This window comes from Triticum aestivum, chromosome 2D, assembly GCF_018294505.1.
Source record: "Triticum aestivum cultivar Chinese Spring chromosome 2D, IWGSC CS RefSeq v2.1, whole genome shotgun sequence".
Classification (NCBI taxonomy): Eukaryota; Viridiplantae; Streptophyta; class Magnoliopsida; order Poales; family Poaceae; genus Triticum; species Triticum aestivum.
This window is the reverse complement of record NC_057799.1, coordinates 112046989-112052988: the sequence shown is the minus strand read 5'-3', so window position 1 is coordinate 112052988 and position 6000 is coordinate 112046989. Positions and strand designations below refer to the sequence as shown.

At 43.1% G+C, this 6000-nt stretch overlaps 1 long non-coding RNA gene across 1 annotated transcript; it reads right to left on the bottom strand.

Annotated features, from left to right (window-relative positions):
• Window positions 1–1111: 1111 nt before the first annotated feature.
• Window positions 1112–1962, bottom strand: LOC123048973 (uncharacterized). The gene is made up of 2 exons (XR_006423413.1): window positions 1911–1962; window positions 1112–1557 (listed from the first exon to the last, which is right to left on the bottom strand). It is a non-coding gene; the product is annotated as an uncharacterized lncRNA (long non-coding RNA).
• Window positions 1963–6000: the final 4038 nt, after the last annotated feature.

The window sequence follows — 6000 nt, the reverse complement described above, 5'->3', positions numbered from 1 at the left end:
GGTGGCGCTGCTCGGGTCTTCCGGATGGTGACGGGGCGGCATGGCCGTTCTGGTTCGACGGCGGTGCGATCCGGGTCGTTGGCGTCTTTGATGGGCGGCACGGATCTGGCTAGTGGTGGTGGACGATGTCTAGTGGCGCGCCGGTATGACGCTGACTATGTCTGTGTTGCTTGCCTTTGCGTTGCGCCCTTCTTACTTGCTGCCTGCTTGGCTCGTCGGTCCGAGTCGGGCTATCAAGGTGTTGCTGTGTCGTTTGACGGATCGGCACCGATGACCATGGATATGGCGGCGTCCGAGTGTGCTCGACGGCGGCCGTCGGTAGTCACTGGGTTGTATACCCCCTCCCCCCGGTCCACCAGGACCGGGAGGGGACGCAGGCAGGGGCGCTTCCTATGGTGGGAGCGCCGACCCAGAACCGGTGGCTGATGTCGGGATAGGAGAGAAAGGAGGTCTACCGTGGTTAGGTGGCCGTGATGTTGATGATTGGCTGTGCATGGGGGCATGGATGTCGGGGCGGAGGTCCTGGACGGCGGGCTTCACGGTTGGCTTTTCGGAAGGCTCCGTGGTGGCTTTACTTCTTGGTCATGTGGGCGACAAGGTGTGTAGTGATGGGAGGCTCCGGTCTGCCCTGGCAGTGCCCAGATCCGATGTGTATGGATTGGCCCTCATTATGGTGGTGATTGGGACTCCTCTCGGTGGTGTAGGCGAGTTTCCGAGCGAAAGCTCCGTGTCTCCAACGCCGGCGACGATGGCGCTTGTGGGTGTCGCTTGCTTCCTGGAGACGTCGTCGTGGGTCTCGTTCTTGTGCTAGGGTTCTGAGTGAAAACTTTTGTCCGGTTATTCAGACTCGGCAGCGGCGACGCTTCACGCCGTTATCCTCCTAGGGTCGTTGTCTTGGAGCTCAGGAGTCTTCGACCAGGCAGTGTGATGTTTGGCTTGTCCTAGGTTCATGTTGTATCTCTCGATCTGCTTTGTAAGGGGACCTCCCCACCATATTGTATCGTTCGGCCATGTACTTTGATGTGTTGCTTTATATGTAAAACGGGGCGAAAGCCTATTTCGGAAACTTATTAGAAATCATACCCTGCATATCATTGCCCTTCAAGAAGAATTCACGGTTGAAGTAGAATATATTTCTTGAACAATAAACAGTGGCTCGACAATATTACTGATGTTTACAACTCACAAACAAAACAACATTACACAGCACATCCATACATTTTTTTTCCAGACTGCACCCATGCTTATTTATTCGGCAGATTAACTGAACGAAGTGGAGACTTGCATGGGCCTTTATTCCAGTATAGGCTAATTAAGCTAGCTTAGCCAATCTTGGGAACCTCTGCCACCGTATCGACCCAGACGCGAACGCGATTCAAATCGAAGTCTGCTGTCACAATAGTACTTCCTACCGGGACAATTCTGACTTTGAGGTCCGGCCGGTCCGCCTTGATCTTCTCCTTCGCCTCCTTGATCGTGCGCCCGACCAGCTCCGGCCACTCCGTCTTGGGACCGTCGCCTGGCGTGCTCATGTTGGAAACGAAATTGGACAAACGCCTGCAAGTAGTAGTGCTTCCTGGTCAACATCAGCGAAATGAATTTTCAGTTCCCATTTAAGTAGGCTTCACTTTTAGCTAGGCCACATCTCAATCCAGCAGTTGGTCTTCGGCTTAATTTTTCCTTTATAAGTTTGTAAGTAGTACTCCTAGTTTGGAGCATGTAAAGAAAACACTTTCTAAGTACAAAAAAGAGAAAATAGTGAATAATATGAAAAGAGAGAAGACAATGGATACTATGAATTTCTGATCATGCTGCTAGAGATGCCCGCGATAAATGATAATCTAAACCGAAGAATAGATAGGATAACAAAGATCTACTCAAAAAATAGTGAGGAAAGACATGGTACTCACCACCAGCTCTATGTACCTCTATGTGATTTGGTCGTTTCTAGCACTGGCTTGCTTTCCAGATGTGGATGTTTGGATGAAGCTGCCATGTATTTATAGGCAATGCTAAATAAATACTCCCTCCGTTCCATAATATAAGAACGTTTTTGACACTAGTGTAGTGTTAAAAACGTTTTTATATTTTGGGACAGAGGGAGTAAAAAAGAGATGTTTGGAAGCCGTGTCTGCGCAAGCTTCTCATGGCATCCATGCACATTCACGTGCATGTTGAAATGTTGCTATTGTCAACATTTCAGGCTCCGCAAGCCCGCACACGTTGATACGTGTAGGTATGAAGGTTTGACCAAAACCTTATCATCTTATAGCAATGATGACTAGATACAAATGCAACTACTAGTTCACAAAGATAATTGAGACATTGCAAGAAGTAACGAACATTTTTCTAGTGTGTGATGCTAAATTGCGGGTCAAGGCGTGACCGTATGGTTAGGACGTGATAGCTTCACGACAAGTAATAAATTAAGTTTGGAGGAGCCGATACGGTGGAAATGTATCTATTTTTCTGGCCACTTTGTGTATAATGTGACATATAACTTTACCCTAATAAATAAATCTCATCGTTACAAGCATTGTTTTTGGCAAAAACCCAAAATTGTGTTTGTGAATGTGTAGGAATTTAAATCTAGAGAAAATAATATAAAAATATATTCCAGAGTTTCAGAAGAAAAATAATGGCACACAAAACAAAACTTGGCATGGTCCACACTTGGGGCTCTCACACCCAGGTCGTGCATCTAGGGCCTGGGTATGGGTGTGCTGGCCCTAGGTGCACCTCATGAGGCTTCCCTTAGGGCATCTACAACGCTTGCCACACATGCGCCTCATGCGGGAAAGAAAGAATGAAGCGCCCGCTGTATATCTTTGTGTCCTAGCGCATCTTCAGGAGGCATCCCGCGTTGGAGATGCCATTATGATTACAAAATAACGGGTTCAACCGAAAACCGAAAAGATTGTTTTTCCTTTTTTTTCTTCCACGACGAGAGACGATGTCTCTACCGATCTTTATTTAAGGGATAGATCAGATTGCCTTCTCCGCTGTCGGGGAGGCCTCCTCTCCGCAGTCGTTGACACCATGTGTTCCACCATCGATGATGTCATGTTTTTCCGCTCATGTGTGAGCGATTTGGGTATGAGATGGATGGGAATTGGGTGATGTCAATCATATAATAGTGTTATTTTAGCCGATGTAACAGTGTTTTGATGTTATATTAGTGGCTCTAGTTCTATTGTTGTTCTTGAACTATTGTTTCTTGCAACTTTGTTGTTTGTAATGTAGCAATGTTTTCTTTCTTCAACTAGGGACCAAAAGTAGCAACATTTTGGAACTGAATCATATATATTATCATGATGTTAATTTTTTAGATTATTTCTATAAGTTGTTTCGCCTTTATATCTCCAAATAGGTGCCCCTAAGGGCAACATACCAGAATATCATGGGTGTGGACGATGATTTGTGGATCAAATGTGTCCATTCAATGCTATTGTGTTGCTTCGATGGCCTTGAAAAATGATCATCTTAGTTAAACTATATATATTCACTGTGACTTGTGGGGTGGGACAAAAGATGGCGGATACCTATATATGTACATCTAATAACATTAGGAACACATGCCTACATAGACAAAAGTACATGTATTTCGAATTACTTGCTCAACTAAATATACACAATCATATGAGTAATTATCATCCATTCGATGTTCCATATTCCACCCTCGCATTTTAATATTCTCAGCTTGCTTTTACTAGTTTTGGCTACCATCTATAGCCATCACTTTTATTTATTTATTGTCAACAATCACCAATATCCTTGCACACCATCCAATGCCTTGATGCAACATGGAGCGTTGATGTCGCGACACCTCTCTCCTTCATCAGCTCGAAGTCGCGCATGCCGTTGAATTTGTGGTGCTTCTTATCCCCATCGCGTTAATGTTGTATGAAGCCTCAATATTGTGACCTCGCTTGCTTTCACTAAATTGAAGCCATGTGAATCCTCGACATTGCATGCCACCTCCATCGCCTCAACTCCAAATATAGCCTCGGAGCCGTGAAGTCCTGATGCGTCTCAAATGTATCTATATTTTTTCCATTTAATGCTACTTTTATATCGTTTATACACAGTTTACCACTTTTTATAGGATTTTAGTGGACTAGCCTATTATATAGTGCCCAGTGTGAACTGTTGTTTTGTACATGTTTTTGGAAATTTCAAAATTATTATTTTCCAAGCACTAAGAAATCAAATAAAAATATGTTGCAAAGATTCAACACCAGAACGACACTACGGGCCGGAGAGCCGCCAGGGGAGGCCAGGTACACCAAGCGGGTGGGCCACGCGACTAGACCCCCTAGTCGCGTCATATGGCCGCACCCCCCCCCCCTAGTGATCAGCTCCGCCGAATGTTGGTCCCCTGGATCTATATATACCCAAGAACCCTATATTTATCGAGATTTTTTACGTTGCGGCCTGGATGCATTTCGAGGTGACCCAATCTGTAGTCCTTTTCCGGTACTCTATTGGAGGGGAAAATTATTACCGGAGCCATCTACATCAACCTTATTGCTCCGATGATCATGCGTGAGTAGTATTCCTTCAGTAGATATGTGGCATCTCCTCTTGTTTCTCAATACAAAGATCACATGAGCTGCCCTACATGATTATGATCCATCCGATGTAATTTCTGATGTGTTTGTTGCAATGTGATGGATTGTCACTTTATTATATATGGATTTCTATTTGGTTTATTTGAGTTCTTTGATGCATGATTTATATACATGCATGCTCTTCAATCTAGTAGTCTTGCACTGACCATGTTTAAATGAATGATCTTCAAGAGAGAGAGTTATGTATGCAACACGGGTTTAACCTTGGAAGTAATCTATCTTAGTGACATAAAAACAAGAAAGATCTTGTATTATGTCATTGCCACTGAGGATAAAAAGATAGTTGCCTAGTTATCTACTGATAAACGGGAGGTAAAGATAATACTCTATCGACATTATGTCACCTTGCTTCATGCAATACTCTATTTTACTTAATACTTTGAAATGTATGATGGAATTGTATTTCAAGTGGAGTACTAGATATAGATGCAGTTGAATAATGGTCTACGCTATGTAAGTACGTTAGGCCCATATGCAATCATGACATCTATGATTACTCATAACACTGTAATTTAATCAATATGCAACTATAATTTGTTCACCACACATATGTTACTTTTGGAGTGATGCCACTAGTGAAATTATGGATCCCGGCACTTTATTCCTCATAAATACAACATTGTTTGCTTTTTTCTATTCTTTTACAATCCAAACTTTTACTTTCATCAATTAAAAAATCTATTCTAACCACACACTACATTAATTCTTGTAAATAGCAAAGATAGTAGGATTGACAACCTCAGTAGTCTAAGTTGGGGACCAACAGAAGTTTTCTAGTTGTGTCCATGTGTTGATAATTGACTCGTTAAAGAACTCCCCGGATTGATACATTGGTTATAAACTGAGGGAAACGCACTTCGTGCTATAAACTGTTGCTCTTTGATACTTATATCCTTCATTATCTTGTGGAAAGAGTTTGTTGGGCCCCAAAGTGCAAGTGTTTGTAGATGCAGCCAGTCTTCCCACCATTGAGACTCAGGGTATCAATCCACGGGGTCCTGATTTAAAACAAATGGTCAGTACCTGCACACAAATAAGACACTTCGCTTCGTCTGCAAGGGTATCCACCTTACTAGTCTTCCTAGTTATAAGTATTAATGTATTTTGTGGTTGGAAGTAGTGGTTGCAAGAAAGTGAACAAACCAGTTCAAAGTGTAAACAATAATAAAAAGGGTTGATCGAGGTTGTGATCATAAGGAATAATGCACTGGGATCCATAACTTCACTAGTGGCATCTCTCTGGAAAACATAGTATATGTGTGGTGAACAAATCACAGTTGCACATCGATTAAATTGAAGTTTCATGATTGACCTTACATGTCATGATTGCATATATGCGTTACCACCTTGTATCCATAGACTGTTATCC